The sequence below is a fragment of the Brachionichthys hirsutus genome, unplaced genomic scaffold, assembly GCF_040956055.1.
Source record: "Brachionichthys hirsutus isolate HB-005 unplaced genomic scaffold, CSIRO-AGI_Bhir_v1 contig_975, whole genome shotgun sequence".
In the NCBI taxonomy this organism is placed as follows: domain Eukaryota; kingdom Metazoa; phylum Chordata; class Actinopteri; order Lophiiformes; family Brachionichthyidae; genus Brachionichthys; species Brachionichthys hirsutus.
In genome coordinates, this window is record NW_027180697.1 from 33,430 (window position 1) to 44,572 (window position 11,143).

The following is an 11,143-nucleotide window of genomic DNA, read 5'->3' on the forward strand; positions in this document are numbered from 1 at the left end:
CAAGAGAATAGGACCAGCCACTCATGTCCTCCTTTACTACGTCCATGTGTCTTCTTCTAGGCCTGTTCCCTCCTCAGTTCCATCCTCAGCATCCTTCTAAAGCAAAATGTAATCTATAACCAGATTAAGACCGGGGCAAGTGAATCTCACCACAGTGGCTTTGATCCTACGACCCTCAGTGCGCCGTTTAACAGCCACAGGAAGCTGGGCATCATCAAGATTCAAGACGGTGCTGTATTGATGACTTCGTGACTTTGTGAAGTATAGAGTTTCAACACTGATACCATGTCAGTGCTTGCCTGCGTGTGCGTGTGTGTCTGGATGCAGCATACCCAGGGATGCAACAAAAGGCTAATTCTCTTTTGATAAGTTAACATTTTCTACCAGAACATTTTTCACTCGTGAAATGTTGCGTGACTTTTTGGGTGAGCACGGAACTGTGAAAATAATGATGCCGAAGGGGCGCAGTCGCACAAACGTCAGATTAGCACGAGGCAGGAGTTTAAACACCATGAAAGTGGTGCTGCGAACCCGCCACACGTCTAACCTCAAGGCATCATGCTCTAAACATGGGGATATAGATGCTCTTCCTCGAAGACAATGAATTGTCTTTTTCATGCCTGGTTCACAGCAAAATTGAAGTGTTTGTCTCGATGGAGTGTATTTAAGCGTCTGCCAGCTGTCATCTTCTGTTTTAGAAAGTGCCTTCGGGGGCCTGTGGAAGCAGATTCCGAGGAATCTCATCATTACACAGACTCATCACATGCATGAAAGAGCAGAAGAAAGCGCGCAGCTTGAATATGCACCAACTGCAATTAGTATGATAAACATAGCACAGCATGAGACTCTCTGTTCTACGCTAAGCCACTCGTTACTGTAGCACGTGTCGTCATGAACATCGTTCAAAACAGCTGAACATATGTAAAACTCCACCGAATAATTTTTTTTAATGCAAATTACAATGTGAGTGCTAAATATAATTCCCAATTACTCACCAATGACGACAGAGAAAGTCAAAAGTCCCTACAGGGAATTATTTGACATCATAGACGGAAAGAATGTAAAACGAATTACATAATAAAGCTGACTAGCAGTGCACAGCCTTAATTAAGCTTTCTTTTGAATTAGAAAAGTCACTTCAATTCAACGAGCAGCCTAATGTGTTGCACCATCCCTAATGTGTAGCATTTCTTCTTGGGTTTCCAGAATTGGCATATATTTTTCTGGGTGTAATTTATGCTGATTGAGGGAGGGGTGTCATCCCAGCAGCAGCTGTTGAACAGGATTTACAGCCCGCTCCTCTTCAGAGTTATGCAGTATGAAGTGCGTTTCGCTGGAACTGTTTCCCGAGATAATCAGTCAAAGTTTCTCCTGTGATTTTGAGGATAATTGATGCTTCTATTAAAACCCATCAGCTTCATGGATCGTTTTGCTGCAGCGAGTACAAAAAAAAACAAAAAAACCCCAGCCTGAACAAAGTTACAGTACATCAAGCAAGTCTTCATAACCAAACTGATTTTACATTCCATATCCTTTTGAAGTGACTGACAGAAAAAAGGTTCCACATACATTTGGGATTGAATCACTGAAATTCTTTGACTGAAGATGTGTCACGGCATCACAAAAAGTTTTGAAACTTTCTTTTTCTAAATTTCAGTTAAATTCCACTTCATTGTAATAAGTCTTCGTCATCCATCTTTTAGTCAAAGCCTTTTCCCAGCTGCCAGAAGTACACCCAATAGATATGTACGGTGAGGAAAATTAAGCGTTTGAACACCCTGCGATTTTGCAAGTTCTCCCACTTAGAAATTATGGAGGGGTCTGGAATTCCCATTGTAGCTGCATTTTCACTGTGTGGGACAGAAAAAAAAAAATGAAAACCTGCCAATCAACAAGACTTCCTGCCCTCAAAGACCTGCCTTTAAAAAGTCCACTTATTACGCTAAACTAGTATCACCTGTTGCAGGTCGTTAGCTGCACCTGTCCACCCCACAATCAGTCAGACTCCAACTCCCGCCATGGGCAACACCAAAGAGCTGTCAGAAGACACCACAGACAAACCTGTAGCCCTCCACATGGCTGGAAAGGGCTACGGGGCGATTACCAAGTAGCTTGGTGAAAGAAAGATCAACTGCTGGAGCAGTTGTTAGAAAGTGGAAGAGGCTAATAATGACTGTCAATCTCTGTCGGACTGGGGCTCCATGCAAGATCAGTGATGCTGAGAAAGGTGAGGAATCTGTCACATTGGAAATGCACCTACGATGAAAGTTCACACCCCTCCATAATTTCTAAGTGGGAGAATTTGCAAAATCGCAGGCCGTTCAAATACATATTTTCCTTACTGTATGTAACTTTTGTTTAGTTGGTGGACAAAATGCTTAAATTAGATATTGAATCTCTATTAAAGATTGTTTGTATTGCTCCCAGTAATTCTGTCTGATTTGGCATTCCCTAAATATGTGACTGAGGAATCACCGCTCCTGTTAGACCATTCTAAATCAGCAGCCTCTCCATCCTCTTATCTATTATAGACGACATTAATGATGGGCCGATGTGATCCTCATTCAGTTTTATTGATATGAGACATATAATAGCTTCTCTCAAACTAAGAGGGATCTCTAGCCTTTTCAGTGCTCATGTGCATATTAAGAAAAATAGACATAAATTCAAATCTGAATGATTTGTACCATTCAAGTGTGTAGCATCAATTTCTGGTGACTCTTAACTGCTTGAACTTAATTTTCATTTTCAGAAATTCTATTTTCATGTTCGGGTCAGAATTGGCAAATTCAAGCTCGCCGAAAAAAATGAGTTTGAAAATGGGCAAATACATTTGTGCTTTTCACGAGAAGCACAATCTGGCGAGGACATTTTGCAGCCTGCAATTAGGCTTTAGAGTGAATGATTGAAAAATTGTTCAGCCTGCTGGTGAGCTCATCAGCCTGAACAGATGTCCACTGTTACACAAAGACTCATCCCAATTAATCTGGGGGCTTCACTCAAATTTAACAATGCAGACAGCATAACATTTGTCCCCCTCCCTCACCATGCACCTTCCCTTTATTTCTCTGCTTTCATTTCATCCCTTCCTTTTCCCCCATTAGCCCACTCATACATTTTCCTGCCAATCTCTCTTCCCGTAATTTTTCCACGTTGCGCCTCCACTCCTTTGCTTTCCAGGCATGGGCGATAACTACATATGGTTTAGGATTAAGGTGAATCTCTCATATGCACTGTTTCTTCAGCCTCGGGCAGCCAACCAATGGGATGCATTCTGCTCGCTGGAATGTGAAAGCTCATTTAGTCAGAAGCTGTAGGAGTGCATACGTGTTGTTGGGTTCGCTGTCTGAGCTGCAGCCCCCACCTGTCTAGACGACTCTGTGCTTCACTCGTCTCTCTTCTTTTGAGTTTCCACCGCAGGCAGCAAATCTGAAGCTACTCGTATGAATTCATCTCAGTTGGTTGCATTCCTGCCATTTTGATCTTTCTCTTATCTTCCTCAGCAGATACCTTTTGGGTTTTATAGTTGCTTCCAAGATGGCGATGTTTTCACCAGCTTCGTATTGTTTGTTTGTCTTCCAGCAGGATTGCTCAAAAACTAATTGATGGGTTTTCAGTAAACTAGATTCATGATAAGAACGAAGGATCATTGAATCAGAGGCACTGTCACTGAAATGAGTATTAATTATTTAAATTCTTGTTATTTTTTTCTAGTTTTTAACTAAACAATTATTTTTCCTCTTACGAGCACACACTGTATTCTGCATTTCCTTCCTCGCAAGGTGGATAAAGCGGCTGTAGATGAGGCGATGGAGGTCGTCTTGTCTGCAAGAAGATGGATGGATGGTTAGATATTCCCAAAAGGCTTTATAAGAGAAAACAGTGAAGTGCTCTTTAAGAAGAAGTACTTAATTTTAAGTTGCAATGAGTAGACTTGTGGCTGATCTGCTGCTATATGCTTCCCCAGCACACTATATGTTGTGTATCTGCATGAGTAATCATCTCTTTACACCTCCAGCCCTTATTACCCTGTTGGACAGATAATATTTTGTCTTTTTCACAATAATATGATCAGGGCTACCTGAACTTATTTACGAAGTTAGGTGAGATTACTTGCAGCAGCAGCATCCTTTACTCCATCTCTTACCAGACAGAAGCAGCGGAGACCCTGTACTCCCAATCTCTTACATTGCTAGTTCATATATCCTGATGTGGTGGTCACATCTTGATAAATGTGCCCAGACAGCAGCACGCTGCTTATGCAAGGCAGATACAATGCAAAGATCCCATTAAGCAAACGACAAGAACTGTATTCCCGTCATATGTCTATGTAAATTGTGCCTTTCACCAGGGCAGAATTTGCCTGGCAGCATTGTTGTTTTAATGCAAACTGCTCTTTTTGGCATCATTAGGAATACTTTATGCCCAATCTTTATCTATAGTTTATTTTCTATTTTCTGTAGACTCAGAAGTCCCCTTCAGGTTCTTATGTTTGCTCATTGTATTCCCATCAGAGTAACTGCAAAGCACATTTCTAGCCTGCCTTGATCTGAGCCTTTTTTTTTTTTTTTGGCTGCTTATCACCCAAAACTCTTACAAAGCAGCACTTTTTTTAAAGGCTAATAAAAATCTTCTTTCTAAAAGATGAGCATCATAGTGTAGAAGTAATGAGACTCTTTGCTCCCTCGTGATATAATCGACATAATCTCAAAGGCTTGGATGGCGTATTTGCATGCGCTAACTGGCTTGTGATGATCACATTATATTGTAGCCCAGTGTGGTGATCACAGGAGTTTCTTTTTCAACAAACGGTAGCGCCTCATTGAGCAACTGGCACACTGCTCACTTTGCTGTCATTAAGCACATACCTGGGGTGCTTGGCCACAGTAATGACGCTTGACTCCAGCACCCACAGACTACCTTCCACTGTCAACTATCAATCTAGTCAATGAGAGTGCTGCTGCGAGGACTTGTGGACATGCTGTCCAGTCATGCACTCATCAGCCTGGATCAAACGGCTCTCTGATTGGATTACAACGTATTTGGAATGTTGACGGGCTCTCTTCGCCATTGATAAGATGTATGAGAGTATGTGCGGTTATGAAAGGAGAGGGTTTTGTGGAAGATAATCGCCCCATCAATTGCAGCCTTCCTGCCTTCATCACTCTGTTTTGTATTATCCATGCGTGATCAAAGCAAAAAGTGTAAAGTATAACAACAATATAAGAAAAGCGGTAACATGTATTACATGAAACTTACCAGAGAAGATTGAAGAGCGCCTGTGAATCCTGACAGTTTTGCTCCCCGTTAGGCATTGAAGATGTATTCGTCTCCCAAGCAACATTTGGTGTTTCACTGTGAATTCTTTTCAGTGAAGAAGCAAATAGTGTGAATGTCTACAAGAATACCTTGGCATGAGATATCACATGTGGCAGAGAAATTTCCACGCCACGCAGGAGCAGCTTCTTCCATGCAGTGTTTAATTTTCAGATGCGATTTGAATTTATTAATTTTTTTTCTCAGAGGTGGCTGATGCTCCAAATCTGTCAGATTATCTCTAGCAGGATTAGCACCTTTCTCATAAAGAATCTATTAAATCTGGAACAGTCAGCACAGTTATGCTCACATTTTATGTAAGATCTCATGTGAATAGTAAAACAAGTTGGTAGAAATGTCATGAGACATTGACTGTTGTTGATTGCTTCACATATTTTTGTCACTAATACAGTCGCGTCGTTTGAGCAGGCAAATATTGGTGAGGAAATATCTTGTCCATCCATACGCTGACACCGCCAGCCTCTGTGTTGCAGTACGGCTCTATGGAATCCGCTCTGTCCATCCACAGCCCCTCCTTCTCTTCCCTGCTCCAACAGAGACAGGAAGCAAGTCTCTGGGAAGTGAAGCTACGCTAAACACACAACAGCGTCTCATTATCCATTGAATAGCACCAGATTAATTGCAATGACAATGACAGATGGCTCATTACTGGATCATTGAGGTGGGACCCAGGGGAGGGACTAACCCATGCCGGTACAGAACATTGTCACGATAACACACATTTGTTGCACTGATGGACTTATCTGAAGGACGCGTCTTTTTCTTTTTTTTGGCTGTGCTATGATAAATCGTATTTTGTCCCTTCTCATTCGAACAACATCAAATATGCATTTGAGATAGGTGGAACATAACTAAGATGATCATTAGTTTATTCATCATCAGTTTGTATCACCCTGACGTAGAAATGATGGGCTAAAGCTGCCTGTATGTCCCATCAGTTTGTATGTCTCTGATCATTTGTCCCAGATCATATCTCATAAATTATGGATACTAACTGCATAGTATCAGAATCAGAATACTTTATTAATCCCAGAGGGAAATTCCCCTAATTGCTCCCAGGATGCTCCCAGTCCAATATCTCTCTTCACATTGGTGTGTGTCTGTGTGCGTGTGTTTACAATATAAAGATCAGCAAATAACTGTTTTTGCTAATGAAGTACAAGGACTGTCATGAGGGTCTTTAATGTTTAATGTGTAGTGAGAAAACAAACTCTGAAATATTCACACACACACACACACACACACACACACTGTGTTTAGAATATTTCTCATGTCAGATTAAATGTCTCTTCAATTATCTGCCATTGAATTGACAAGGCTGCATTGATGCACCCATCAAACACGCAATGTGATGCTTTTTAGTGCATTAAAGCCGTGGAGACTGATTCGTCACGCAGTGGGTTGTCTTTGTAAATTTAATTATGGTCCAATACAGACTTAATTAGTCAGACACATCAAACCATCCTTGTTAGTGGACAAGCATACGTTTCTTTGGTTCAGGGCTACGCAGCGTTTTGTGGCAAGGCTGTAGCTTGTTGGAGCAAATTATTAGAATTTACGCAAAGAATCAGAATCACGTTTTTGTTCAAACATGTTGACAAACACACAAGCTATATTTGTTTTTTTTTTGTGCACCACAGGCATTATAAAAATGAGGTGAACACTATATACAGTCTTGCTTTTCAGTCATGACTTGCTATTTACCATTATGTTATGTGGGTATTTATGCAGTCCATAGGTGTGTGCCAGGTTTAAGCGATTGTCATGTGGATAGCTATATGGCTCTTATAATAGGTGTATGAGTTGGGCTGTTAATGAGGATGGTGGTAAGAGGATAGAAACTGCTTCTTTGTCTAGTTTTTATTGGGGACGTAGTTCTCTCCTAACAGAGGGTAGGATTGTAGGCTGCAGAACAATGTATGCTTCCCTGCAAGCTCCTCCTGCTTGATAACAGACATCTAGATCCATTTAAATGATGGCATCCATCTACTTAAGCGTATGCAAATGTGGGAAATTGAAACACAGACCTGCTCTGGTGAAATAATTGTTTATCCTAAGAGTAGGGCTATTTGTCACGTACGTTGTGATGGAGAGGCTGTGAAATACTTCGAGAGGTAGTGATTCCAATGAGTTTCATTTGTGGGTTCGTCAGCAGAATGCTTCCACATCTGGTATTAGAAGTTTTATTTTAGAATTTTAAAGTTCCTAAGATGGAAAGATGGAGCAATATCCTTTTGTTCAATGCCATAATGTTCATGTTTCTACTTGAATTGAAGCATGCCTGATGTCTGATCTATTATAACATAAATGCTTTTAATTTGACGGTTTAAGAATCCCACATTACTCCAGCAATCAAACTAAGCGAATAAAGAAAAAATATCATCCAAATGACACTAACTTTGTTCAAAACTGTTTTTGTCACAGATGAGAGAGGCAGAATAACGTAGTTGTGAGCAGCTAAGAACATGTGTGAAAGACGCAGCATTTTACAAAAACAGTCGGCCGAGATGGAAACGTTCCCAATAACTTGATTTCTTCTTAGATCCCTGTTTTGAGGCTGACATGAACTGGCCTTGGCCCCATCTATTTTTAGTCGCCCCTCCCCATCTCTCATTCACACATTCCCTGGTTGAGGTTGACTATTATAACAATTTGACCACTGTCAGTCTGGCCTTGCTTTCATAATTATAAATCAGACCATGCTCCTCGTTCACAAAATCTCCACTCAGACACTTTTGCTTGTGGCCACTTCTCTGTTTGGGTGAAAGCTGATTCAATTCAAGTCACTGACACGATGCAACAGCTGTAGGATCGAAGAGCAGATGAATTATGCTTCTCTCTCTTTCTGGGTTTTATCCCCTTTAATCTCTAAACTAGGCATCTGAAGTACCAAACCCCTGCTGTGATGTTTGAAGAAGACCTGTTTTGTGCTGATTACAAAGTGTACAGGAATGTCCTTCCTGTTGGAAGATGTGAAGTGTCTGATGCCATGTGTTAAAGAATTAGCAGCTGTTTTTAGATAGATCTTGCTGTATTAAAGGATGAAATTGAAATCATAGGGGATCATAGTGAGGAAGAGTGAGGCTTCAGTCAGAGTTTTTACTGCTGACATGGTGAAACACGATTTTCTTTTTAAAGAATTTCCAAGCAGTTCTCAGGAAATATCATATTTTTGGTTGTACTGCCATTCTTCATGCGAGGCTCCTCTGATTGAAGCTGCAAACCATTGCACAGAGCCTGGGCGTACTCGCTGTCCTGGAGAGAATGTAATCAGTGGAGACAATGACACTCTTTACTTGGAAAGCAAATAAAAGCCATTTTCCTCTAATGTCAGTTTACACAGAAATGAAGTGCAATACATGCAGCAGTGTGGCGTTTGAGTCCCTGCAGCATGGCCTTTTATTTTGTAATGGGCTTGTTTTGTCTGAAGAGTCTTGTGTCATAGTAACCATCATGCATTGCCCTGATTTTGAGCTGCATGTCTCCTGAATTTAGACATCATTTTCCTTTGAGGTAAATCAATTGCTGCCTGACAATGCAGAATTTAGATGAGCAAATTGGTGCAAAGGACGGGGATGGTGGAAGTCATGAAGAGTCAGCTGGGATAAAAGAGATGCATGGGAAGGGATCCAGGTTGGCAAAAATGGGTTTCATTCTGTAGTAGTGGTTGGCAAAGAGCTACGACAATTGCATCCTAAAAGATCATTGCATGAGTATGGGATCATCTGTAAAACAAAACAATAGATGCACAATTGGCTATTGATCTGTAGCCAAGATTGGCCCATAAAAGCTAAGCCTTCAGGGTCAAATCATGATGACTATTGTTTGTGGTTACGGTTAAAATTACGGTTAAAATTTCATGAGGCAATAAATAAATGAAATATTGACCCCTGAAGCCTTTTTGATTTCTCTTGGAAGTTTGAAGAAAATTCAAAATACAGTATTTATCACTTGAAATGCCAGATTGGTTTTTAGGTACATACTGCAACAACAGTAAAGGTCAGAAAGCAAATATTGCATTTAGTTTTTGTATTCAAATGTATAGTGTGGGGCCCTTTGCTGGAGTCTGTCCGGTCCCTGTACGATTGAAGTCAGAGCTTGGTTTGCATTGGCGGCAGTAAGTCAAACCTGTTCCAGGTGCATGTTGGACTCTGGCAGGGCTGCTCTTTATCACCGGTCCTGTTCATAATTTTTATAGACAGGTCTGGTTGGAGACCACAGGATTTCATCTCTGCTTTTTGCAGACTACATTGTCCTGTCTTGTTCGTGAGTGGTGGAAAGATGGAGCATCAGATTGACAGACGAATCGGTGCAGAAGCTTCAGTGATGCAGTCGTATCGGTCTGTCGTGGCGAATAAGGAGCTGACCCAAATGGCAAATTTCTCGATTTACCGGTCAGTTTACCTTCCTACTCTCTCCTATGGTCATGAGCTTTGGGTCATGCCCAAGAGGACAAGATCCCAGATACAAGCAGTCGAAATGAGTTTCCTCCGCAGAGTGGCGCACCCTTAGAGAGGGATAGACTCCAGTAACACCTGCAAGGTGGATAAAGTGACTGTAGATGAGACGGTTGAGAAAATTGTGTGCGTGTGTGTGTTTTGATTTGCTTCACGGTCAAGCAAATGCAAGGGTATTTTCACAATAAATCATTTTAGACATTCGTAAATTAAAGGCACTGCCACAGCTGCTCTTCATGGTCAAAGCATCTCATCAAAGATCCATTAGTGTGTGCTGTTTGTGTTGATCAGACTGTGGCTGGCTGCGATTATGCAAACAAGTTGGGAGATAAACTACAATGTAAAGCTGGAAGCACCAAGAGATAGAGGGGGCATATGCTGAGTGTACACGGCTCATAATCATCAGAGAAGTGTATAGATTAGGTAGTGGCACACACAGACTCTAATAGAGACCTGCGTACGAGGGGAGAGATGAGAGGAGGCCGGGCGCTGCAGGAGGAAGGCATACTCTGTGCTTAACTACAAATGAATAGTCTATCAATTTTAGAAATATCGTACAATCATTTTTAACATTTCCATAATGTCAAACATTACATTTGGCCACAATCATTTGTTTGAAAACATACAAATATAATTTAATAAAATAAGAAATGTAAATTAAATTGTTTCAGAGACAAAGCAAGCCTTTTATTCTTCTGTTGGCATTAAATAATTCATTCTGAGTCATAATGGAGTGATGTGATACTTTAATAGATGTTATGTTAAGTATATGTGGTACAACTGTTGTTACGGCTCAGCCAATGAGGAAGCTGTTAATGTTTACATCACCTTCTGTCATTAGCAAAAAAAAACCCGACAATAAGCAGACATTTCATCGGAGCAGTGGCACCTCTGAGTGAAATTAACGTTTCTCGATGAAACTGCTCACATCGACATCGGTAAATTCTCTTAACATAAGTTAATGATTCTTGGGAGGAGCGAGGGCAGATACTTTTACACCACTGAAATAGTTGCTGCTAACAGCAGTGTCATCGGGAGGATTTCCTTCCAAATACACTCCTCCAGGAGTCGTGGGGTGTGATGTCTGCTTTCACGGAAACCAGTAAATTATGCATATGCCTTTGTGTACCCTCAGGGAAGAATCTTGTACTCTAGAAGATCATGCATTATAAATGAACATGAAGAACTGCAGAATACACAAACAGGTAAGGTTAAAACCCCCACAGGATTCAAAGTCATGCTACTTTCATAATTCTGGCCACCCAGGGGAGAGCGGCAAGGACACCCCAGCTGGGTGAATGCCTGTCGTCATTATTGCTCGCTGTGTCCGCAGGCCGCTCGAACTGAGT